Raw genomic sequence first — 25,708 nt, 5'->3', positions numbered from 1 at the left:
CCGTCTGCAGGAGTTGGCGAAGGTCAGCGGAACCGTAGGACCAGGGTCGGGCGGTGGCCCGCCGGTACCGAACCGGGGAGCCGATTGGAGCCAAGCACCAGGCAGGGTACTTAGACCCCGACTAGGCTTAAAGCCAACCTCTAGTCAAATTTGCTGATTGCGGTCTGAACCTCATGGGTTCATTCCCAACCAAGTCCCGATTGAAGGCAACAGCCCAACCATTCCGGATAAGCGCCACCGCCAAGGGCAAGAGATCCAAAGGGCCAGCATCTGCGGGCAAACGGGCTCCTCCGGCACGTGTACATCGAGAGACTCCCGGTGCCAAGGCATTGGAGTCAAGAAACAACACACAGGTGCAGGGAAACGACAGCCACCATCAACCCATCCAGGGAAAATAACGTAGCCGGCTGCGGGCCCCGTCCATCCAGTCATTTGGTTTACCAAAGACTCTGTCAATCTGTGTCTGAGTGAGTACACCCGTGCCATCCGGCACCGCGCTGCGCTGCACCGCAACCCTGCACCCTGCGAACCCCATCTTCCGGGAATCCATCCTCCCACCGGGCCCCGGGACCAACAGCCCCTACCCACGGAGGGGTCAACACCAAGCTGCTCCCCGCCATCGCTCCCGGGAATCCCGTCACCAGCAGCGGTGGTGCCCACCGTCACCACAACCCGTGGGTGGCGTCACGAACACTCTATCCTTCCCAAAAAAATCCGACTTCCTTCCCCTTTTCACTCTTTTTCGAGGAGTGCTGCTCGGGCCCCGGGTCCGACCCGCTCGAGCCACCGAGGAGAAGGCACCGGATCCGTGCGCGATCTCCCCGAGCAGACCCCGCGACGGGAAAGCTGGCCCCCACCCTCGACACTAACGTTCATCAAGATGAACAAGTCATGGATCCGCAAGGACTTTTCTACCCCTGTGTCATCCTGGGGAGACTAAAGGCTTGTAGATTTTTGATTGTGCTTTATGAAAATCAACATGTCAAGTTTACAACTGGGGGACAAGTGATGCCACTTAAGTGGTGTCTGTGGCCCAATTTTTGGAAAAAAGGGAGACTCAGGTTGGAATCCCCTTGCTGTGTTTAAAATGATCCAAGATGAGGGGGGGGATGGGAGGGATAGTGTTTATAAGTAATGTTTGTAACAAGTTATGAAGGAATGCTGAAGGGGGGTAGCGGAGACTGAATAATAGAAATATACACTGACGAAGAAGGGGAAGGAGCAAATTTGATGACCGTGACAAATATTTGATCGATAAATTGTAGAGACTATGTTATTTGATATTTTGATTTGTTGACCCTTATTTTCTTCATTCTGTACCCTATTTTACCATTACAAGAAAAGAAATAAAAATTTAGTTTAAAAAATATGATCCAAGATGAAGAAGTCATGGATCCGCAAGGACTTTTCTACCCCTGTGTCATCATGGGGACATGAAAGGCTTGTGGATTTTGAGTGTGCTTCATGCAAATCAACTTGTGAAGTTTGCAACTGGGGGACAATTGATGCCACTTAAGTGGTGTCTGTGGCCCAATTTTTGGAAAAAAGGGAGACTCAGGTTGGAGTCCCCTTGCTGTGTGTTACATGATTTTAGAAGGGCATGACATGCCTATATCTGTGTCTCCTCCTCCTTTTACTCGTCCAGCTCTTTTCTTTTCGCATGAGTATATGTACTTGTCACTTTTCCATGTGTTTGTGGTGTTTTGTGAGTTGTTTGTCACCTTTTGGACACCTTAGATTGGTGTTTTCTATGTGTTTGTATGTGTTTGTGTTTGCCTGCTATTGTCTTCAATGGGGTTCGAAGGTGTTCGTCGAACACACCCGCCGTTCGACGAACTGAACTCGAACACTAGTGGCGGTGGCTCATCTCTAGTCTGGAGCGTTTGCCTGACCTAGCACTCTGTACCCCGCTGGTGCGATGGTTCCGGGAGTACTCCACCGTACCCCACCGCCAACCACATGCCTGGGCCCTCAGGTCCCCGTTACACTCTCCTGTCAGTGCGGTTATGTCCGTCTCCTCTCACTTCCACTTACTGACTCTAACAGACTGTGTATCCCTCCCCCCTGCTTGTCGTCTAGTGGACTGGATCAGCTCCACCCCTAGGTGGCCATCCAACCCTAGCCTGTCACCACTCTTTGGGAATGGGGAAAAACAGGGATTAAATTGAATGTGTTGCTGTTACTGGCAATGATCTTCCGGGTCCCTGGGGGTAGGCCCTGCATCCTGGATAGGATGCAGTTTCCTGTAGCTCCTGATGACTTCTGGGGCGCTGCAATGCCAGTGCGGTTTAACATCATGATCTCTTTCTAGCAGAGCACAACTGTCCTGAACTTCGGCACAACAACAGTTCAAAGTTATGTGCTTTGCTTATTGCAGATAAATGAGTGATGAGAAACTGTGAATGCTGATCCAATGATTACTATGACACATTATGATCCTGAGTCTTATGTATCAAAACAGTGGCATTTGGGATTTCAGATCTCTGAACTCTCAGCAGAAGGCAACAAATTCAGCTCAACTAATCAAAGCCCCTGTATAGAGACCCTCATACTGCCGAATATCTCTGTCCTCGATATATAAAGCATATGCTGTAGTATAGCTCTCTTTTTTGTCCTCTCTATATGCAGCCAATACTGCTGTATATTTCTCCTTTGTATTGTCTGTGTATACAGCCCCATCCTGCAGTACATTGTTTCTCTTAATTACTAGAATACAGGCACACTGCTGTTTCCTGGTATAAGCTCTACACTGAATGAAGATCAGCCTCTTTTTGTGATATCTCTTACAATAGGAGGTCTATTCTAGACACAGCAGTGCTATGTTGGCAGGATGCTAGCTGAGAGAGATACTGCACTGTGCATGACCAATCAGGAGAACTGGAATTACAGGACAGTTCCAATGGCAACTGGAGAGCCATCCTTAGAAGGGTCAACCTGGAGAGTCATCCTAAGAAAGGTGATATGTGCAAAATGGAGCGGATTTATAAACTATTGTTATTATTATTATTATTATTGCAGCACCATTTATTTCATTGCACTTTTCATGTGAAAGGTGGTATATATAATAAAAATAAATACAATAATAATGACCAGTACAAGACTCAGACCGGTACAGGAGGAGAGAGGACCCTGCCCACGAAGGCTCACAGTCTGCAAGGTATGGGTGAGAATACAGTAGGTGAGGGTAGAGCTAGTCACGTATATGGTATAGTGGAATGAGGCTTAATACAGTTTGTAGGCTTGTCAGAAAAGGAAGATCTCTGTGTTCCTTCTAAGGCTATGTGCCCACGGGAGCCTGTTTGTGCGGATTTTTCTGGATTTTCCAGATAAATCCGCAGGTTTTAGCATGTACAGGCACTCCCCATGTTATCCTATGGGACATGGGGAGTGCTGTGTCCACGCTGCGGAAAGTGCGGCTGCCGAACATGCTGCGGATGTCCGCATTCCACAGGTATAATTGCATGTCAATTATTCATGCGGAATTACCTGCGGATGTCCCGGACCTCCGCTATGGAGATGAGAGGCTGAGACGTCCGCAGGTAAGCCGCGTGAATGTCCGCATGTTTCCTGCAGCTATTCCCCTGTAACCTAGCAGCTAAAAATAAGCTGCGGACTCCGGCAAGCAGCTGCGGGAAATATGCACTCGTACCTGCGGATACATCCGCAGGTACGAGCACCCGTGGGCACATAGCCTAAAGGTTTCCACGGTAGGCAAGAGTCTAATATGTTGGGGTAGAGAGATCCAGAGTATGGGTGATGCATGGGAAAAATCTTGTATGCAATTGTGGCAGGAGGAGGAGATAAGAGGGGAGTAGAGAAAGAAGTTGTGTGAAGATTGGAGATTCAAAAACAAGATCCGCAGCACTCTGCGGTGTGAGAAGTTTTAATTTTGCTTCATACAAACAGGTGAGAAAGCATAGGGGAGGTGAGGAAGGGAGCACAGAGGACGACGGTACTGTTTCGCACCTCTAGGGGTGCTTTCACGGGTCCACACTGAAACGTGAATGATAGCCTCTTAAATAGGGTATGTTAGAATTCACGTGTTACAAGTTAAAAACAATTAAAAACATTTACAGAGTGGTAAACAATAGGACTGGTATGAAAGGACAGTTTATCACAATGGATTTGCTGATCATTAATCCTCTATTGTAATCGGGTCATTTTTAAGTCTTTAGGCCCCGTCACACTAAGCAACATCGCTAGCAACATCGCTGCTAACGAACAACTTTTGTGACGTAGCAGCGATGTTGCTAGCGATGTTGCTGTGTGTGACATCCAGCAACAACCTGGCCCCTGCTGTGAGGTCGTTGGTTGTTGCTGAATGTCCTGGGCCATTTTTTAGTTGTTGCTGTCCCGCTGTGAAGCACAGATCGCTGTGTGTGACAGCGAGACAGCAACAACTAAATGTGCAGGCAGCAGGAGCCAGCTTCTGCGGAGGCTGGTAACCAATGTAAACATCGGGTAACCAAGAAGCCCTGTTCTTGGTTACCCGATAGTTACCTTTGTTACCAGCCTCCGCCGCTCTCACTGTCAGTGCCGGCTCCTGCTCTGTGCACATGTAGCTGCAGGACACATCGGGTTAATTAACTCGATGTGTGCTGTAACTAGGAGAGCAGGGAGCCAGCGCTAAGCAATGTGCGCTGCTCCCTGCTCTCTGCACGTGTAGCTGCGTGCGCTGGTAACCAAGGTAAATATCGGGTTGGTTACCCGATATTTACCTTAGTTACCAAGCGCAGCATCTTCCACGCGGCGCTGGGGGCTGGTCACTGGTTGCTGGTGAGCTCACCAGCAACTCGTGTAGCGACGCTCCAGCGATCCCTGCCAGGTCAGGTTGCTGGTGGGATCGCTGGAGCGTCGCATTGTGACATCTCACCAGCAACCTCCTAGCAACTTACCAGCGATCCCTATCGTTGTTGGGATCGCTGGTAAGTTGCTTAGTGTGACTGGACCTTTACTCTACGTTGCCACATAGACCATAAGGTTTTATTCTCACTATATTTAAAAAGTTTTCTATGGAATTCATAGCATTATTAACCCTTTGCGGGGATATATTAAACTTCAATACCAGTTTGTTATATATATTATCTGTTCCATAGAATTTGTAGCATTATTAACCCTTTATATCGATATATTAAACTACAATGCCAACTTATTATGATAATTTAGTCACTGTAGCAAATCATAAAAAAGTCACAGAAAAATGACCAGATCATTTTTATCATCTTTCTTTACGTTGCCACATAGACCATTAGGTTTTGTTCTCACTATATCTAAAAAGTTTTTTTTCTATGGAATTTATAGCATTATTAACCGTTTGTGGGGATATATAAACTTAAATACCAGTTTGTTGTATATATTTTCTTTCCCATAGAATTTATAGCATTGTTAACCCTTATGGGGGTATATTCAACTACAATGCCAACTTAATATATTAATTTAGTCACTGTGGCAAATCATAAAAAAATCATATAAAAAATGACCAGATCGTTTTGTCATTAAAACCGAGTGGACCTAGGGCTTTTGTATCCATAAGCCAACGTGCCTCTCTTCTAAGTAGATGTTTATGCGTGTCGTCTCCTGCTGGAGAGGGGGGGATTTTTTTCTATGCCCGCAAACTGCAATAACCTCTGATTTCCATTATGGACCTCCTGCATGTGAGTAATAAGGCGGGTTGCGCCTTTACCTGAACCTATGAAATGAAGGTGTTCTCTGAATCTGGTAAAAAGTGGTCGGATGGTTTATCCTATATAGAAAAACCCACATGTGCAGAATAATACGTATACTACCCATTTGGTGCGGCAAGTGATTAGATCTTTAATAGTGTACCAACCTTCTCCGATTTTTAGGATTAGCTATTTACACTGGTTGCTGAACCCACTCCTGAAAGAAACACCCTCTTACATACGAGGCTAGTATGGAGTGGGGCAGCTAGATGACGTTGCCCTCCACGGGTAGGGGTAGGCCCCGGGACTTTAGATGGTGATGTGGGGACGCAGTGCAGGGGTCAGTCAGGTACTCACTCAGCAATGAAGCAAACGTTGACAAAAGGGTAAACCAAGTCTCTGAACGCCGTTGCCTCTCAAGGGGAGCTCGCCCAGGTCCCATTCCCTGCAGTACTGCTGGTGGTCCATAACCTGCCTCCTGGGACAAAAGTTTTAGATTGTCCGTTGTGGCCCGGTAGCTTGCAGCCGTCCAGGCCCCGCTCCCCACTATGGCCAAGTGAGGGAGCTCACGCATGGGATTTCAGTGGGCTGCTTACTAGGAAAACCATATCCCCCTCATTTCACTAGTGCCCTCGATCTCTGAGCTGGTGGGAACAGTCCATAAAGACCCTGTCCTCCTCAGGTTGCCAGGTCGCCTGAAGCTTCTCCCCGACCTAGGGTCCGTGTACCCCGACGTGCCTTCGGTCCCGGACCGGCGACAAGACCAGGCTGCTGACTGTCCTCCTTGATGGGTCCCAGGCACCTAGCCTCAATCCCCTGCGACCGGGGGTCCAACTCCTCTAGGCCCAGACCACCGTCTGCGACCTAGTTTACTTCTCCCCTGGGAGCTACAACTCCCAGCTTCCTCAGAGCTCCTCACAGCTCGAGGGCTACCACTGAACTCAACTTGACACCTCCCACCTTCCTGCCTGACCCCTAGGAGGGCGGCCCTATTCCTGCTTAAGCAGCCCACTGGTGTGCCTGACAGGTGTAGTGCAAAGTGTATCTAGGATTTGTGAATGCTGGTGGAGGCAGTACTGCAGGATGGAGACCCAGAACCATGGGGGGTTAAATACTGCACAGGGAGGGCAGTTTGTGCAGCACCCTGTGACAACCTGAATAGTCCAATGTGTCATACGCCCGTGCCAGGGCCTGGGGGTTTTACTCATTACGGGCCACGGGTCTGTTTCTGGGATGCTGTGGTGGCCATGTCTGGCTCCGTGACCCCGGCTGCGTCAAATAAAGATCGCGGTTGTCGATGGTGGGGATTATTTACAGGGGAGATGTCGTGACGCCACCTGTGGTGTGCGGCAAGATAGGTGCCGACGCTGCAGTTCAGTTTCTCCCTGGGGTCGGTGGTGACACAGAAGAGATGGAATAGCTGTCCACAGGTAGAGCTGGGCTCCAGGGCTGTTGGGAGTAGTAGTCTGTAATGGCGGGGCGCAAGGCCGGAGGCGCAGGGAATAACCGGAGAACACAGGGGTGCAGTCAAGATTTTTACTCACAGTTCAGAGTTCCAGGTTAGTACGTCCAGACAAATGGTGCCTTTGGAGTGCGGGATCCTGCTGTGATGGGCTCCAGCCGATCCCGTATAGTTCAGAGGCAGAACTCGGTACACCTTTCTGTGTCCCTTTCCTGGTTGTCTTGCTGCGCTGACCTCTACCGCCTGACCCACGCCTACACACACAGAGCCCCGAGCCGGTGTCCGCGAGCCCTCTCGGGTGGCGTGAAGCTCTATCTCTTTCACCCTATGTGGTCACCTTTTCACTCGTTGTGTGTGAATTTGGCTTCAGCACTTGAAGTAACCTCCGTCTCTGGTTAGCTAGCTGAGTCTTGAAGTTCTCCACTAGTTGAGGGGCCGATCCCCTACTGCGGCCAAGTCCCTCCACTCAGGTACGTTGTATGTGGAATGAGGCCACATGGTCACTTCCATGGGCTCTAGAAACCTTTCTGTCGGGCGCCTGGGCTGAGCTGCAGCAGCTCCAGACCACAGGTCTTCTCTCCTTCACTACTCCTATAGGATTGGCTCACTTCCTACAGTGTACTCCCACTAACTAGACTCCACCCCCCAGCCTGGCCTTGGACTCACCAGGCCCTTACCAAGGTCTAATGAGGTGTTGCTGAGTGAGAGTGTCTGTGTTTTGTGTATACCGGATTGTGACCCCCCCCTCCGTGCCCAGGAATGGGATACTACACCTCTGACTGAGATGCAATACCTCTGTGGCGACTAAAGCCTCAGGGGCGCCACAGAGGCATAGGAGAAAAGTGATATGGGGTGATAGTTAGACACCGAGAGTTGGTTAAGGGAGGGCTTTTTAAGGATGGGTGTGAACGAGGCATGTTTTATGCATGAGAGGAAGAAAGATACCACTTGTTAGTGATAGGTTGGAGAGATGGGTTAGGGTTGGCATGAAGACTGAGCTTGGGTATGAGGTGAGATGGGAGCGGGTCAAGTGTACAGGTGGTGAAGATGTGATCTGGAGCATGGAGAGTAAAGTGTATCTTCTGTCATGGTGGAGAAGCTGGTTTTGGAGGGAAAGGGCTGAATATTTATGAGGAGGGGCTGTGGGGACTGTTGGCCAAAGCTTGCTCTGATGTTAAAGAAATTAAAATATAATCACTTGCGCTGGTGGAAATAAAATGTGCACTAATAAGCATATGTTTATACGTTTTGTGAGACTGTGACCGGGGTTATCTATGACGGCCGGTATGTCTCGCCCAGGTTGTGCTCACTCCATGATAGAAAGTAAATCCACTATAGGGTTAATGCTGTTTCCCTACAGGCTTAAGGAAGGGTTAAAAGGAAACAGGAACGAGGGCAGGTGTGCCGGGTGTGGGGGAAGTGACCAGAACTTCCTGAGCCCTCTGCTGGAGAGGCACATGTATTTTGTTATGGACTTTTTGTTTGGACATTAAACACCGTGTGCTGTGAACCTTGATGCCTGGATCCCGTGTCTTCTGCTGCGCAGCCGACCGCGCTACCTCACATATGGTGGAGAATGCGGGCATGACAGCCGGTGAGGTGTAGCATCCATCCCTGGTGACCCAGCTGCGCATGTCCTGGATTCGAGCGGCTATACTACAGCCCAAACCCGGCGACGCCATGGAGGACATACTAAAGCATTTGGCTCAGGCTAATGCACAGCAGCAACAGGCTAATGCACAGCAGCTACAAACCAATGCACACCTGCTCCAATCCTTGCAAGTGCAGGAAAAAAAACTCCAAGAACAGTTGGATCAGGCCAATGCACGTCAGCAGCAATCCTTGCAAGTGCAGGTCAAAATGCACCAAGAACAGATGGAGCAGGCCAATGCACGTCAGCAGCAATCCTTGCAAGTGCAGGACAAAAGGCACCAAGAACAGATGGAGCAGGCCAATGCACGTCAGCAGCAAGCCTTACAATTGCAGGAAAAAAGGCACCAAGAACAGATGGTTCTCCTGGCCAAGTCGATCCGTGCCGGACCGGCAGCAACAACCCCGGGACCGGGTGACGACGGCAGCGTCCGGAAAGCGGTGAGACAAGCGTTGCAAAAGATGACCCCGGGTGATGATGTGGAAGCGTTCCTGGCGGTGTTTGAGCGGGTGGCCGAGCGGGAAAAGCTGCCGACCCCGCAGTGGGCTGAGGTATTGTCGCCCTATCTGACGGGGGAACCCCAAAAAGCGTACCTGGACCTCGGTACCGAGGACGCCATTGACTATGTGACCCTGAAAGCCGAAATACTGGCTCGGTTGGGGGTGAATACCTATGTACGGGCTCAGCGGGTAAATCAGTGGTTCTATGAGGAAGCCAAACCCGTACGCTCCCAGGCCTATGACTTATTACATCTTGTAAAAAAGTGGTTGCAGCCTGACACTCTGAGCCCGGCGCAAATGGTGGAAAGGGTAGTAGTGGATCGTTTTGTGCGCACTTTACCCGTCACCGTTCAACGGTGGGTAGGACAGGGTGACCCGAGTACCCTGGACCAATTAGTGTCCCTGGTAGAGCGGCATGTGGCTACGCAGGACTTGATACGGGACACTGAGACTTTGCGTACCGCCCGTCGGTCCGGCCCCTCCAAGCCTAGGGCCAAGGACCCACCGCCGACACCGGTACAGGAGTCCGCTACCATCCTGGCTGAGGCCGCGCCCGCCGTTCCTGAGGTCCGGAAGGCCCTGTACCCTAAACGACAACTTGTCAAGGGGGTTTCCTTCCCTATTAGATGTTGGCGGTGCCAGCGGGTGGGACATATGGAAGCCCAGTGTCCACTCACCACGGAGCCCATGGATTGTGGGGTTACCCGGCGGGGTTCAATGTATGCTCAGGTGGTGTGTACCGCTGACCTGGTCTCCCCAGAGACAGAGCCCCACTTGTGCCAAATACAGGTGAATGGATGTCCGGTTACAGGATTGTTGGATTCCGGAAGCTTAGTGACCCTTGTGCGATCCACCTTGAGAGCTAAAGTAAAGGCCACAGGACGCACTGTGGGGGTGGTTTGCATACATGGGGACCGCCACGACTATCCCACGGGGATTGTCACCATCACAGCACCTTGCGGTCAGGTGCAACATGAGGTGGGACTTCTTAACACTCTTCCTTATGACGTGATCCTAGGAAGGGATCTGCCCTATTTTTGGACTTTATGGAGGGGACCCCCTAAGTCCCCTCAGATATTGGTCGGTCCGGGACCTGAGCCCTACAATCCTGAATCCGGGACACCTGCCGTAGGGGTCACGATGATAGGGACAGAGTGTGAACCCGATAGGTCACCCCTAGAGGTATTGGCAGGAGAGGCTGAGACGGTCGAGCCCATCCCGGAGTTGGAGGCGTCCCCGGATACGTTTGGGACAGCCCAACTCCAGGACCCTACGTTAATACATGCCCGGAGTCGGGTGACAGTAGTTGACGGGGTGGCACAGCTGCCCAGTGCCCAGGTAAGGTACCCCCATTTCGCTCTTAAGCAGGATTTACTCTACCGGGTAGATGAAATACGGGGCGTAGGGGTAGAACAGTTGGTGGTGCCCCAGCCGCATCGCCGGCGGGTCCTCGACTTGGCTCATAAACACCTGATGAGTGGCCACCTAGGGGTCAAGAAAACGCAGGAGCGAATATTGCAAAGGTTCTATTGGCCCGGGGTCTTTGGGGAGGTAAAACGGTTCTGCGAAACCTGCCCGGAGTGTCAGCTTACTGCACCCCTGACCCATTTTCGCAGTCCGTTGGTACCGTTACCCATTATAGAAGTCCCTTTTGAACGGATAGGGATGGATCTGGTGGGGCCCCTCGTAAAGTCCGCTCGAGGGCACCAACACATCCTAGTGATCGTTGACTATGCCACCCGGTATCCCGAGGCGATACCTCTCAGACATACTGCAGCAAAGCTTATAGCTCGGGAGTTGTTTGCTGTGTTCTGCCGGGTGGGATTGCCCAAGGAGATCCTTACGGATCAGGGGACCCCATTCATGTCTAAAGTGACCAAAGAGCTATGCCGGCTACTCCAGATCAAGCAGTTGCGTACGTCTGTGTATCATCCGCAAACGGACGGTTTAGTCGAGCGTTTCAATAAAACCCTGAAAACCATGCTAAGAAGGGTGATTTCAAAAGACGGGAAAGACTGGGATATGATGCTTCCCTATTTGATGTTTGCCATACGAGAGGTGCCACAGGCATCCACGGGGTTTTCGCCTTTTGAATTGTTATACGGGCGACATCCCCGGGGATTGTTGGACCTGGCAAAGGAAACATGGGAACAAGAGCCCACCCCCCATAAAAGTGTGATTGAACACATTTTGGGTATGCAGAACCGCATAAGCGCGGTCATGCCAATTGTGAAGGAGCACTTACAGGAGGCTCAGGCCGCGCAAAGCGGCCGCTACAATAGACAAGCCACCGTGCGGACCTTTAAACCCGGGGATCGGGTGTTGGTATTGATCCCCACGGCGGAGAGCAAATTCCTGGCTCAGTGGCAAGGCCCCTACGAGATAAAGGAAAGAGTAGGGGTGGTTAACTATAAAGTATTGCAGCCCGGTAGGCGGAAACCTGAACAAATATACCATGTCAACCTATTAAAACCTTGGCAGGAACGGGAAAGCCTGATGGCTGTTTTTTCCCCACCTCCCTCCTCTTCGGGTCGTTCACATCCGGCTCCAGCGACCTCCGGAGAGGACGAACCGGAAGTAAGGATTGGAGAAGCCCTCACCAAGCAACAGAGGCGAGAGGCCAGACGGTTGGTTCAGCAGAACCCCGATGTCTTCTCCGAGCTGCCCGGTAGGACCAGTCTGATACGACATGATATTGTCACCGAGCCCCACCTGAAGGTACGCCTGAAGTCATACCGGGTGCCGGAGGCTCGACGACAAGCCATATCGGAGGAAGTAAAGACAATGTTACGCCTGGGGGTCATCGAAAAATCCCGGAGTGAATGGGCTAGTCCGATTGTCCTAATACCAAAACCCGATGGCTCCTTAAGGTTCTGCAATGACTTTAGGAGATTGAACGAAATATCCAAGTTCGATCTCTACCCCATGCCCCGGGTGGATGAGCTGATTGATAGGCTGGGACAGGCGCGATATTTTACCACGCTCGACCTGACCAAAGGGTACTGGCAGGTGCCACTAACGGAGTCCGCCAAGGAGAAAACAGCTTTTGTTACGCCGGAGGGTCTCTTCCACTATGTTGTCTTGCCTTTTGGGTTACATGGCGCTCCGGCCACGTTCCAGAGGTTGATGGACTTAGTGCTGGAACCCCACCAGGCGTATGCATCAGCGTACCTGGATGACATCATTATTTACAGCTCCGATTGGCAGACCCACTTGGAACAGGTACAAGCGGTGGTGGACGCGCTTCGAACAGCCGGATTGACAGCCAATCCCAAGAAATGTGCATTGGGACTCACGGAAGCCCGCTACTTGGGCTACGTGATAGGCCAAGGAGTGATTAAGCCCCAAATTAACAAGGTTGAGGCGATCCAGAAGTGGCCTAGACCCCTGACCACGAAGCAGGTTAGGGCCTTCCTGGGTATCGTGGGGTACTACAGGAGGTTTGTAAAGGATTTTGCGGGACTATCAGCCCCCTTGACGGACCTTCTCAAAGGCAAGAAGTCCGTCATGGTGCGGTGGACTCCGCAGGCCGAGGACTCCTTCCGGGCCCTGAAGGGGGTCCTGTGCGGACGGCCCGTTCTGGTCAACCCTGATTTCCGGAAGGAGTTCATAGTACAGACTGACGCCTCGGAGGTCGGCCTGGGGGCAGTGCTGTCTCAGGTGGTTCAGGGGGAGGAACACCCCGTCACCTTCTTGAGTAGGAAGCTCACCCCTCCCGAGCGGAATTATAGCGTAGTGGAGAAGGAGTGCCTGGCGATCAAGTGGGCCTTGGAGTCCCTACGCTATTACCTGCTGGGACGGCAGTTTCGCTTGGTGACGGATCACTCTCCACTGGTCTGGATGAGGTCCGCCAAGGAACGGAATGCCCGGGTTACCCGGTGGTTCCTTTCTCTGCGGAACTTCCGGTTTACGGTTGAACACCGGGCCGGTAGGTTGCAGGGCAACGCCGATGCCTTGTCCCGCGGCCCGTGCTTGATGGCTGGAGTTCAACCCCGCACGCTTGAACTGAGGGGGGGGGTATGTGAGACTGTGACCGGGGTTATCTATGACGGCCGGTATGTCTCGCCCAGGTTGTGCTCACTCCATGATAGAAAGTAAATCCACTATAGGGTTAATGCTGTTTCCCTACAGGCTTAAGGAAGGGTTAAAAGGAAACAGGAACGAGGGCAGGTGTGCCGGGTGTGGGGGAAGTGACCAGAACTTCCTGAGCCCTCTGCTGGAGAGGCACATGTATTTTGTTATGGACTTTTTGTTTGGACATTAAACACCGTGTGCTGTGAACCTTGATGCCTGGATCCCGTGTCTTCTGCTGCGCAGCCGACCGCGCTACCTCACAGTTTATATTAGTGGTAAATCTAATAAATAAAAAAATGTATCCATCTGTAAAATCCATCCGGAAGAAAGAAAGGCAGCAACCACCGTACTTCAGTGTTCAGAGTTTACTCTTGAATGCAGGTCCTGCCGAAGCACATTTGTGCGAAACGGCGTGCCGTCGTCCTCATCCCACTGCCTCTCCCCATCTACCCCCACTCCTGATGTATCTCAACTGCGTTCAAGATTAAACTCTGAACACTGAAGTATGGTGGTTGCTTCCTTTCTTTCTTCCGGATGGATTCTACAGATGGACTTATCTTATAAGGATTGTGCACCCATACAGACTTTAGTCTATTCCAAAAAGGTACATAAATAGCGACCACTGAGGATTTCCAGCAGTGCCCAGTGTTTCTCCTGCAGTTGGCTCATAAATATAAAAATTGATTACTAAATTGCATTTTATCAATAAATGTACGAAGCAGGATTTGTCACTGGCATAAAATAATTGAGCCTCATGTATGAGTGTGTCTTGTTTACCTTATAGGAGGACCCTAATGTTTATTGATTAACAGGAGAACATAGCTACATAAGCTGGTATATTTAACCCCATAGCGACGGCCTAACGTCTCAAGACGTCGGAAAAACAGGGTACTTATTCTGTTCCGACGTCTTGAGACGTCAGGCCGGAAAAAGCTTGTAGCGCCCCCCAGTGACGAAAAATCTCGGGGGTTTCAGCTACCGGAGGTAGCTGAGACCCCCAAGATTATGAATCGGGGTGTTTTTTTTGGACCCCGTTAATGCGATCGCCGGTATACACCGTATACCGGCGACAACATTAAAAAAAAAAAAATGGCCGGTAAAATTGATTTATTTCTCATCTGACGTGATCAAACATGTCAGATGAGAAATAAATATAATCCTCTAGTGCCCCCAAAGCCCCCGGTACCGGAGAGTCCCCCCACCACCCCTACCCCCCCTCCGGAAAATCCAAGATGGCGCCGACGCGCGCTGAAAACTCCCGCCGCCGCCGCCTCTGCATTCATTTCCCTCCGATCTGAAATGATCAAACATTTCAGATCGGAGGGAAATGTCCTCCCCCTGACCCCTCCTCCGGTACACCGGAGCTCTCTGGTCCCCGGAGCCCCCTCCGGTTCTCCAGAGCCGCCTCCCCCCTCCCCCCTCCCCCCTCCGGAGCGTGGAAAATGGCGGCCGCATTCATCCTACTCTTTCTGCCGCATGTGACACGTCACATGCGGCAGAAAGTTGTCCCCAGGTCCCCCCGTCACCCTCCGTCACCCCCCCCAGCCCCCGGTCATACGTTACCTGTCTGCTGGTGCTCCGGCCCCGCGATCACGCCGCCTCCTTCTCTTGAATGCTGGCGGCGCATGCGCAGACAGCGGCTGTCAGCTGGATCCCTGCAAGCAGGGATCCTGCTGACGTCGCTGATGCACAGGCTCCACTGTGGACCGGGGGAGGGTGAGTGCAGTGATCTGCAGCCACACTCCTCACATGGAGAGGCTGCTGTTCCAGAAAATGGGGGGTACGTTCTGTGAGCGTGCCCCTCATATTCTGGAATGAGGTTACTGCAGGTCACTCTGCCCTAGGTTGGACCGGGGCAGTGTGAGTGCAGTATTCTCAGATTACTGCACCCACACTGCTCATGGAGAGCTTGCTCTTCCAGAAAATGGGGGATACGTTCCCTGAACGTGCCCCCCATATTCTAGAAGATCCAGAGACGGCGTGGGACCTCAAAAATGGATTACAGCGACCGAAATTTATTTATTTACAATAAATTGGTAAAAGAGGAATGTTTCGGGGAGTTTTTTTTCAAATAAATTTTTTTTTTTGTCTTTATTTTTTTCTATTTCTTGACTGGGTTAGTGATGTCGGGTATCTGTTCAGATGCCGTGACATCACTAACCCCAGGGCTTGATGCCAGGTGACATTACAGCTGGTATCAACCCCATATATTACCCCATCTGCCACCGCACCAGGGCGCGGGATGAGCTGGAGCGAAGCGCCAGGATTGGCGCATCTAATGGATGCGCCACTTCTGGGGCGGCTGCGGCCTGCTATTTTTAGGCTGGGAAGAGTCCAATAACCATGGCTCTTCCCACCCTGAGAATACCAGACCCCAGCTGTCTGCTTCACCTTGGCTGGTGATCTAATTTGGGGGGACCCCACGTTTTTTTTTTTTTTTTAAAAAACGCCTGGGGAGCCCTCCAAATTGATCACCAGCCAAGGTGAAGCTGTCAGCTGTGGTTTGCAGGCTACAGCTGTCTGCTTTACCCTAGCTGGCTATCAAAAATAGGGGGGAACCCACGTCGTTTATTTTAATTAATTTTTTGGGGGGCTAAATACAAGGCTAGGCACCCTTTAGTGCCACATGAAAGGCACTAAAGGGCGCCAGCTTAGAATATTCAGGGGGTGGGACGTTATATTTGTTTGACATCTATCCATTCATCCATTGTAGCATTTTAGGCTGTGCGCCCACAATCGGGATTTGCAGCGTTTTGGGCGCAGAGTGTTTTCCCTGCGTCCATAACGCTGCATTGTGCAGTAGAAGCACAGTGGAAGGATTTTTAGAAATCCCATGCCCAATGTGCTTGCCCAATGTACTTCTCTTCTCCGCAGCATAAACCGACCTGTGGCGCAGCTTCCCGAGCCTCAGCATGTCAATTTATGCTGCGGAGATGAGTGTTCTCTGCAGGTAGCATAGAGCTCCACAGCGGCCTGAACCCAAATCGTGGGCATGGGCAGCTGCGTTCTCCCGTGGACAACACTCACATCTCTGCAGGAGGCTGACACTGTGTACTAGACGCCGTGTCGCTGGATCATGGCCACATAGCCTAAAAGTGAGACATTTGTTGCTACAGCAACATTTTTGTGAAGTACCTGTGGATTCAAAATGCTACTATACTCCTGAATAAAATCCAGTTTCCAAAATGGAGTCACTTGTGGGGGGTTTCGAATGTATAGGTACCCAAGGGGCCCTGCAAATGTGACATGGTGCGCGCAATTTATCTCAACTTTTCCAGAATTCAAATGGTGCTCCTTCCATTCCAAGCCCTCCCATTTATCCAAACAGAGGTTTTTGGCCACATGTGGGGTATCCCTGTGCTCATAAGACATTGGATAACAACCTGTTGGGTCCACGGTTTGTTGTTGTCTCTTGAAAAAGTGAGAAATTTGATGCTGAAGCAACATTTTTGTGAAAAAAATGAAAATTTTCAATATGGCAACCTAAGCTTATCAAAATCTGTGAAGTATTCGTGGATTCAAACTGCTCACTATACACCTAGATAAAAGCCTTGAGGTGTCTTGTTTCCAGAATGGAGTCACTTGTGGGGGACAGCCACTGTTTAGGCACCTCAGGGGCTCTCCAAATGCAACCTGGCGTCCGCTATTGATTCCAGCCAATTTTGCAGTCAAATGGCACTCCTTCCCTTCCGAGCCCTGCTGTGCACCCAAACAGTTGATTTCCACCACATATAAGGTATCGCCAAACTCAGGAGAAATTGCACAATAAATGTTATGCTGAATATTTTCCTTTTACTCTTGTAAAAAAAAAAGCTACCTGGTTGAAATAACAATTTTGTGGTAAAATTTTATTTTTTTTTTTTCATGGCTCAACGTTATAAAATTCTGTGAAGCACCTGGGGGTTCAGGGTACTCACCAAACATCTAGATAAATTCCTTGAGGGGCCTAGTTTCCAAAATGGGGTCACTTGTGCGGGGTTTCTGCTGTTTAGGTACCTTAGGGGTCCTCCAAATGTGACATGATGCCCGCAATCTTTTTCAGCCAAATTTCCTTTCCAAAATTCAAATATTGCTCCTTTCGTTCCAAGCCCTCCCATTTGTCCAAACAAAGGTTTCAGACCACATGTGAGGTATCACCGCACTCATAAAAAAGTGGTTAACAAACCTTGAGGTCAAATTTTTGGAATTACCTCTTGAAAAAGTGAGAAAATTGATGCTAAAGCAACATTTTTGAGAAAATTATTAAAATTTTCAATATGACAACGTAACGTTAACAAAATCTGTGAAGTACCTGTGGATCTAAAATGCTCCCTATACCCCTAGATAGAATCCTTGAGGGGTCTAGTTTCCAAAATGGTGTCACTTGTGAGGGATTTCTTCTGTTTAGGTACCTTAGCGGACCTGTAAATGCAACATGGTGCCCGCAATCTATTTCAGCCAAATTTGCTTTCCAAAATTCAAATATTGCTCCTTCTGTTCCGAGCCCTCCCATTTGTCCAAACAGAGGTTTCTGATCACATGTGGGGTATTGGCGCGTTCATAAGAAAGTGGGGAACAAGTTTTGGGGTCCATTTTGTTGTGTTATTTCTTCTAAAAGTGAATAAATTTGGGTTAGAGCAACATTTTTAGGTAAAATTTAATTTTTGCTTTTTTTTCATTCCACATTGCTTTTGTTCATGTGAAGCACCTGAAGGGTTAATAAACTTCTTGAACGTGGTTTTGAGTACTTTGGGGGGTGCAGTTTTTAGAATGGTGTCACTTTTGGGTATTTTCTATCATCTAGGCCTCTCAAAGTCACTTCAAATGTGATGTGGTCCCTAAAAAAATGGTTTTGTAAATTTTGATGTAAAAATGAGAAATCGCTGATAAACTTTGAACCCCTCTAACTTCCTAACAAAAAAAAATTTTGTTTCCAAAATTGGTCTGATGTAAAGTAGATAAGTGGGAAATGTTATTTATTAACTATTTTGTGTCACAGAAATCTCTGGTTTAACGGTATAAAAATTCAAAAGTTGAAAATTGCAAAATTTTCAAAATTTTTGCCAATATTCAATTTTTTTCATAAATAAACGCAAAAAATATTGTCCTAAATTTGGTACTAACATGAAGTCCAATATGTGACGAAAAAACAATCTCAGAATCACCGGGATCCGTTGAAGCGTTCTAGAGTTAACATCCAAAAAAAATGTTTTCTTTAAAAAGAAAGCGGTAAGACGCTTTCTTTTTAAAGAAAAAAATTTTTTTGGATGTCATTCTGATGATTGGTGTTTTAACAATTTTTCAATAAAATGAATTTTTAATTCACATCTATCTCGGACGTGTTGCTGGATCAGGAAAGGAATTTCCACTACTTGCGGCCCGTCTTTATTTGCCGGTGAGCCCCTGACTGGCCAGCACGGTTGTGGCATGTTTTGCCCTCTTTTCATAACATACGGGAAAGGGTTAATGTTCTTGTTTAATAATCATCCTTCCCCCTTTTAGTTACGCCTACCTGTTGCAGATGTGCCCCCCCCCGGATCTGGATGTGCATTTTTCCTCCCCCCTCCCCTCCTTGGCTGTATATATAGCTGTGCTCGAGGCTCTTTCAGCCTCTTTGATCCTGGGTCAAGAGCTTCCCACCCTCCCTCCCATCTAATGTTGGTTTGTTTAATGGTTAATGGAGTTTATGAAAGTTGCAGCTGATGGAATCGAATCTGGGTAACATGTGTTGGGAGTCCAGCGGCATATCCCCATCACTTCCGGTGGTCAACTTTAAGAGCTGCGACGTTACCCTTCCAAAGTTGGTGGTGAGAAAAGATGAGAGTGGTTTTAATTTTGATACTCTCCAATAAACGTTTATTTTGGAATTCTGTTTATGGTCTTTCTTTGTGCTGGGAAAAGGGGCAATCATTTAATGGTGTGGGCAGTCTCTGCACCGTCCAAGGAACCCTTGTCTGCAAGAGGGAGAAGGGACTGAGAACATGAGTGTAAATCAAGGTGTTTGAGATTTCTGAGACAGTGTGCAAGTTTGTAGGGTGGGGATTGTGCTATTGGAGAGAAGAGGAAAGAGAATGTAAGGAGGTTATGGTCAGACAAGGATAGAGGTGAGTTAGAGTGCCTAGATAGGGAAAAGAGGGGAGTGAAGATGCGGTCCAGTGTGTGACCATCTTTGTGGGTGCCTGCAGAGGACCATTAAGTGAGGCCAAAGGAGAAAGTGAGTGTTAGAAGGCTAGAGACAGCTGAGTGGAAAGTGTCAGTGGGGATGTTGAAGTCACCCATGATGGTAGTGGGGATTAGAGATGAGCGATGTTCGAGGTTTACCAATTTTATGTTCGAGTGATTTTGGGGGGTGTTTGAGTCGTTCGACGAACTCGAACGATTTGCTAAAAGTTCGGCAATTCGAGTTACGTTCGAAAATGGTTCAATCACCAAAAGCGTGGCTTTTCACAGTAATTATGTGTGCACCTTTCGTATCTGCATGCGTCCTGCGTCCCCAGCACAATCCCTCTTTCTTTCCTACTCACTGATCACGGGCGTCTCGCTGCATGGCTGTCACAAATCTCCAGCGGCATTTCCTTTTTTGAAAATGGCTGCCGCTTCATTATTCAATTAGTTATTCTGTGCTTTCCCCGCCCACCGGCGCCCATGATTGGTTGCAGTCAGACACGCCCCCATGTTAATCATGGCAGGCGTCTCCCCGAGATACCTTCCATGATTAAACTGTAAGTGAAAGTAAAGAAACACAAACAGCGAAAAATCCTTTATTTGAAATAAAAGACAAAAAACGCCTCATTTACCTCTTTATTAATCCTCAAACAACAATCCAGGTCCGAAGTAATCCACACAACACTGTCAGCTCTGCTACATGAAGATGACAGGGAGCGCTCTGCGTCCTCTCCACGTAGCACCTGAAGTGAGCCGCGCTGTCACTGGACTTCACTCTGCAATGCAGACGTCAAGATTACCAAATCTGCCTATGTTTCTCATTAGAGACAGTGGCTCAAAGGTTAGAGCTCTCGCCTAAGAAGCATTAGTTCACAAGTTCAAGTCCTGGCCGTCCTGGTAAAAAAATTAATTTATTTTAAATTATAATTATTATTTATTTATAATTATAATTTAATTTAATTATGCACTGAGGGGAGGAGCCAGACATCAGCTGTGAGCCGCGGGACACACCTCTAAAATCGGAGCAGTTCACGGAATGAGGCTGCATTGCTCTCTCCTCTCTCTCTTTCTCTCTCTTGCTCTCTCTCTCTTTCTCTCTCTCTCTTTCTCGCTCTCTTTTTCTCTCTTTCTCTCTCTCTCTCCCGCTCTCTCTCCTCTTTCTCTCTCTTTTTCTCTCTCTCTCCCTCCCTCCCTCTCTCTCCTCTCTCTCTCTTTTTCTCTCTCTCTCCCTCCCTCTCTCTCCTCTCTCTCCTCTCTCTTTCTCTCTCTGTCGCTCTCTCCTCTCTCTCTCTCTTTTTCTCTCTCTTTTTCTCAGTCTCTCTTTTTCTCTTTTTCCCTCTCTCTCCCTCTTTCTCTCTTCTCTCTCTCTTTTTCTCTCTCTTTCTCTTTCTCTCTTTTTTTCTCTCTTTCTCTTTCTCCCTCTCTCTTCTCTCTTTTTCTCTCTCTCTTTTTCTCTCTCTCTTTTTCCCTCTCTCTCTTTCTCTCTTTTGCTCTCTCTCTTTCTCTCTCTCTCTCTCTTTGTCTCTCTTTCTCTCTCCTCTCTCTCTTTTTCTCTCTCTTTTTCTCTCTCTCTTTTTCTCAGTCTCTCTTTTTCCCTCTCTCTCCCTCTCCCTCTCTCTCCCTCTTTCTCTCTTTCTCTCTCTCTTTCTCTCTCTCTCTTTCTCTCTCTTGTTTTCTCTTTTCCTCTCTTTCTCTCTCTCTCCCTCTCCTCTCTCTTTTTCTCTCTCTTTTTTTCTCTTTTTCTCTCTCTCTCTTTTTCTCTTTTTCTCAGTCTCTCTTTTTCCCTCTCTCTCCCTCTCTCTCTTTTTCTCTCTCTCTCTTTCTCTCTTTCTCTCTCTCTTTTTCGCTCTTTTTCTCTCTCTCTCTTTTTCTCAGTCTCTCTTTTTCTCAGTCTCTCTTTTCCCCTCTCTCTCTTCCTCTCTCTCTCTTTTGCTCTCTCTCTTTCTATCTCTCTCTCTCTCTTTCTCTCTCTTCTCTCTCTCTTCTCTCTCTCTCTTCTCTTTTCTCTCTTTTCTTTCACTCTTTTCTCTCTCTTCTCTCTCTTCTTTCTCTCTCTCAGACCTGACGATGATCAGCTGATGCGGTCACCTGACGGAATCAGCTGACACTATAAGTAGAGCGGTGAGGCCAGATTTTTACCGCCCGCCCGGCTCTACTATCAGCTGATGCTGTCGGACAGGAGTCTGCACAGAAGTGTGTAGTTTTTTATGGCTTCTTTGCACTGATGCATCAGCTGATTGTTTAAACGGCTTTTTTACAATCAGCTGCTGTGTCATGTGATTCAGGCCCTTGAACCTGACACATCATCTGATCGCTTTGCCTTCCAGCAAACAGATCAGATGATATTGGATCCGGCTTAGATGGCGCGGGAACCTGGACCCAGGATTACTGCGGAGGGGGTTCTTTATTTCAATAAAGATGGAGTCACTAATTGTGTTGTGTTTTATTTCTAATAATATTTTTCTGTGTTGTGTTTTTTTTTATCTGTACTAGAAATTCATGGTGGCCATGTCTAATATCGGCGTGACACCATGAATTTCGGGTTTAGGGCCAGTTGATTATATACAGCTAGCCCTAACCGCATTGTTACCCAGTGAGCCACCCGTCACCAGGGCAGCTGAAGAGTTGGATACAGCACCAGAAGATGGCGCTTCAATGAAAGCGCCATTTTCTGGGCACGGCTGCGGACTGCAATTCGCAGCAGGGGTGCCCAGAAAGCTTGGGCACCCTGAGCTGCAGATTTTAATCCCCAGCTGCCTAGTTGTACCTGGCTGGACACAAAAATTGGGCGAAACCCACGTCATTTTTTTTTTAATTATTTCATGAAATTCATGAAATAAATAAAAAAAAAAAAGGGCTTCCCTATATTTTTGGTTCTCAGCCGGATACAAATAGGCAGCTGGGGGTTGGGGGCAGCCCATAGCTGCCTGCTGTTCCTGGCTAGCATACAAAAACATGGCGAAGCCCACGTAATTTTTTTAGGGGGCAAAAAACTCCTGCATACAGTCCTGGATGGAGTATGCTGAGCCTTGTAGTTCTGCATCTGTTGTCTGCTGTCTGTCTGTATGGAGGAGATCAGACAGCAGCTGCAGAACTACAAGGATCAGCATGCTCCATTCACTAGTGTATGCAGGAGAGCAGACAGCAGCTGCAGAACTACAAGGCTCAGCATACTCCATCCAGGACTGTATGCAGGAGTTTTTTGCCCCCAAAAAATGACGTGGGCTTTGCCATATTTTTGTATGCTAGCCAGGTACAGCAGGCAGGTACGGCTGCCCCCAACCCCCAGTTGCCTATTTGTACCCGGCTGGGAACTAAAAAAAGAGGGAAGCCCTTTTTTTAATTATAGTCAAGATTACAACATTGCACTCTCAAAAAAAGGAAAAAGAACAAGGTTTATTCTTTGCAAATTCTTGTATTTTTATTTATATTGAAATGTGACAGGGGAACGTTTCGGCCCAATAAGGCCTTTCTCACGCCTAGTCACTTCAAGTAGGAGATTTGGCTTATGTAGAGCAGATTCTGCTAGATGCCGGGATAAGTGAAATAGAGGAGGTCCACCAAAATATAGCAAGGTTGAGTTCACTGTAAACAATTTCTGTTTTGTTGCTTATAAAGGGTTTATGCGTCCTAGGAGCTTTAAAAGGATATAGCATATGTGGCGCCTTAGGTCTCTTGAGAATAAAGGAATTAGTTTCTAGTGTGATTCTAGCTATATAGCAGAAAGAATTTCCATCTGTGGCTTGTATATCAGATGTTACAATGCTGTGGTGGACTGAGCCCTCTTGTTGCCTCCTTCCCAGGATGTGGCCAAATGCCTTTGGCCACATCCTGGGAAGGAGGCAACAAGAGGGCTCAGTCCACCACAGCATTGTAACATCTGATATACAAGCCACAGATGGAAATTCTTTCTGCTATATAGCTAGAATCACACTAGAAACTAATTCCTTTATTCTCAAGAGACCTAAGGCGCCACATATGCTATATCCTTTTAAAGCTCCTAGGACGCATAAACCCTTTATAAGCAACAAAACAGAAATTGTTTACAGTGAACTCAACCTTGCTATATTTTGGTGGACCTCCTTTATTTCACTTATCCCGGCATCTAGCAGAATCTGCTCTACATAAGCCAAATCTCCTACTTGAAGTGACTAGGCGTGAGAAAGGCCTTATTGGGCCGAAACGTTCCCCTGTCACATTTCAATATAAATAAAAATACAAGAATTTGCAAAGAATAAACCTTGTTCTTTTTCCTTTTTTTGAGAGTGCAATGTTGTAATCTTGACTGTAATACTGGACTTTGGTCCTCACATTTGCACCTCAACCTCCTTGACTGGCCGTGTGCACACCATACTTCTCCCAAACTTTTTTTAATTATTTCATGAATTTATGAAATAATTAAAAAAAAAAAATCGACATAGGCTTCGTCCCATTTTTGTGTCCAGGCAGGTACAACTAGGCAGCTTGGGATTGGAATCCACAGCACAGCTTGGCACGAGCTTTCTAGGCCCCTCTGCTGCGAATTGCAGTCTGCAGCCGCCTCAGAAAATGGCGTTCATAGAAGCGCCATCATCTTGCGATGTATCCAACTCTTCCAGCAGCCCTGAAGCCGGGTGGCTTGCTGGGTAATAATGGGTTAATACTAGCTTTGTTTTACTAGCTAGAATTAAGCCAGAGATTCTTAATGTCAGGCAAGTTTGACCCGGCCATTAAGAATCTCCAATAAAGGGTTAAAAAAAAGACACCACACAGAGAAAAAATACTTTAATAGAAATAAATACACAGACACACTTAAAGACTCCATGTTTATTACTCCCTGTCAGCCCTCCACGATCCTGGTCTTCTGTCTTCTTTCTCCTTCAACCCATGCAGCTCTGCTACATCAGACAGTACTGCATTGGAGGAAGAACGCTGCTGCTCCGTGCAGTCTAATCACTCAGTGAGTGAGCAGAGGCTGCGGGCTGTAAGCGGTGATGTCACCGCTGCCACCGTTACTATAACAACGGCAATCTCCGATCACGTGTTTCCCGGTGCCGCTATTCACCGGCTGGGGCATCTAGTCTCTGCATGTGAGCTTACTCTGTAAAGAGCACTGACATGCAGGAACGGGGAAGCCGACCATGTGCCAAAGCATTTCGCCGGTACATGATGCTGGAACGATCACCGCGTACCGGAGAGATGCACTGACAGGACCTAGCATGACGTCTAGCCTTGTGACCAGTCTGTAGCCAATGAGATAATAGACATGTGACTGGTCACATGCTTTTTTTGTTGTCACGGAAGGTCCTATCATCAGTGCTGGTTACCGGGAGGATGCAGCGATTATCGGAAGGAAAAGCGGCGGAAGACAGAGTGCAGGACGCGTCGCAGGGACCTGTAAGTGTTATGGCAATGTTTATTAACTGTATGTGTACATGTATAATGTGTTTTTATGTGTTTGTGTTTGCCTCCCATTGTTTTCAATGGGGTTCGAATGATTCGTCGAACGTTCGTCGAACGGAGCCTCCGTTCGACGAACCGAACTCGAACGCTAGGCGGGTGGCTCATCTCTAGTGGGGATGTCAATGGAAAGGAAATGAAATAGCCAGTTGGTGAACCGGTCAAAAAATGTGGTGGCTGGTCCTGGAGGATGATAAATGATAGCCAGTTGGAGGTTAGAGGGGGAGTAGATGCAGACAGAATGCACCTAAAAAGAAAGTAGCGTAATGGAAGGTGGCAGTGGAATTGGGGTGAAGGAGCAGTTATCTGATTGGAGAAAACCAACTCCTCCACTATGCTTGTTGCTGGGGCATGAGATGTGAGAAAGATGGAAACCCCCACATGTAAGTGCAGCAGGAGACGCTGTATCAAAGGGGGTGAGCAAGGTTTTGCTGATGCCAAGGAAGGAAAGTTTGTTAGCGATGAAAAGGTCATGGATGTCTGAAACTCTGTTGCAGACAGAACAAGCGTTCCATTGGGACCATCAGTTGTGTTGTGCAGAAGTTTGGTGGATACACAGCTGATAGTCCTACTGAATAGAATGTTAGAATTTGTATTATCATATATAAATATAACACTGCAATCTCAATGGGCAAGAATGAATAAAGATATAACTCTTTTTCTCAATGCTAATAGATTTTTAATAGAGAAGGCAAGATAACAATTGAAAGACATGTGACACTTGCGACAATTTTGTGACAATAACGTTTCGGTCCTCCAGGACCTTGATCACATT

The 25,708-nt window shown here is 48.2% G+C and overlaps 1 long non-coding RNA gene across 2 annotated transcripts in view; it reads left to right on the top strand.

Annotated features, from left to right (window-relative positions):
* The window catches only part of LOC142293783 (uncharacterized), a 113,662-nt gene that overhangs the window by 59,585 nt on the left and 28,369 nt on the right, over positions 1-25,708 (top strand). The window contains exon 3 of one of the 2 annotated variants that reach the window (XR_012751293.1): positions 2,793-2,956. The exons of the other annotated variant lie outside the window; for it this stretch is intronic. This is a non-coding gene — a long non-coding RNA (uncharacterized LOC142293783). The remainder of the gene's footprint in view (positions 1-2,792; positions 2,957-25,708) is intronic. 2 annotated transcript variants of the gene reach the window in all.

Source organism: Anomaloglossus baeobatrachus, chromosome 1 (assembly GCF_048569485.1).
Source record: "Anomaloglossus baeobatrachus isolate aAnoBae1 chromosome 1, aAnoBae1.hap1, whole genome shotgun sequence".
In the NCBI taxonomy this organism is placed as follows: domain Eukaryota; kingdom Metazoa; phylum Chordata; class Amphibia; order Anura; family Aromobatidae; genus Anomaloglossus; species Anomaloglossus baeobatrachus.
The sequence above is the reverse complement of the archived record's forward strand: the minus strand, read 5'-3'. Positions and strand labels throughout refer to the sequence as shown.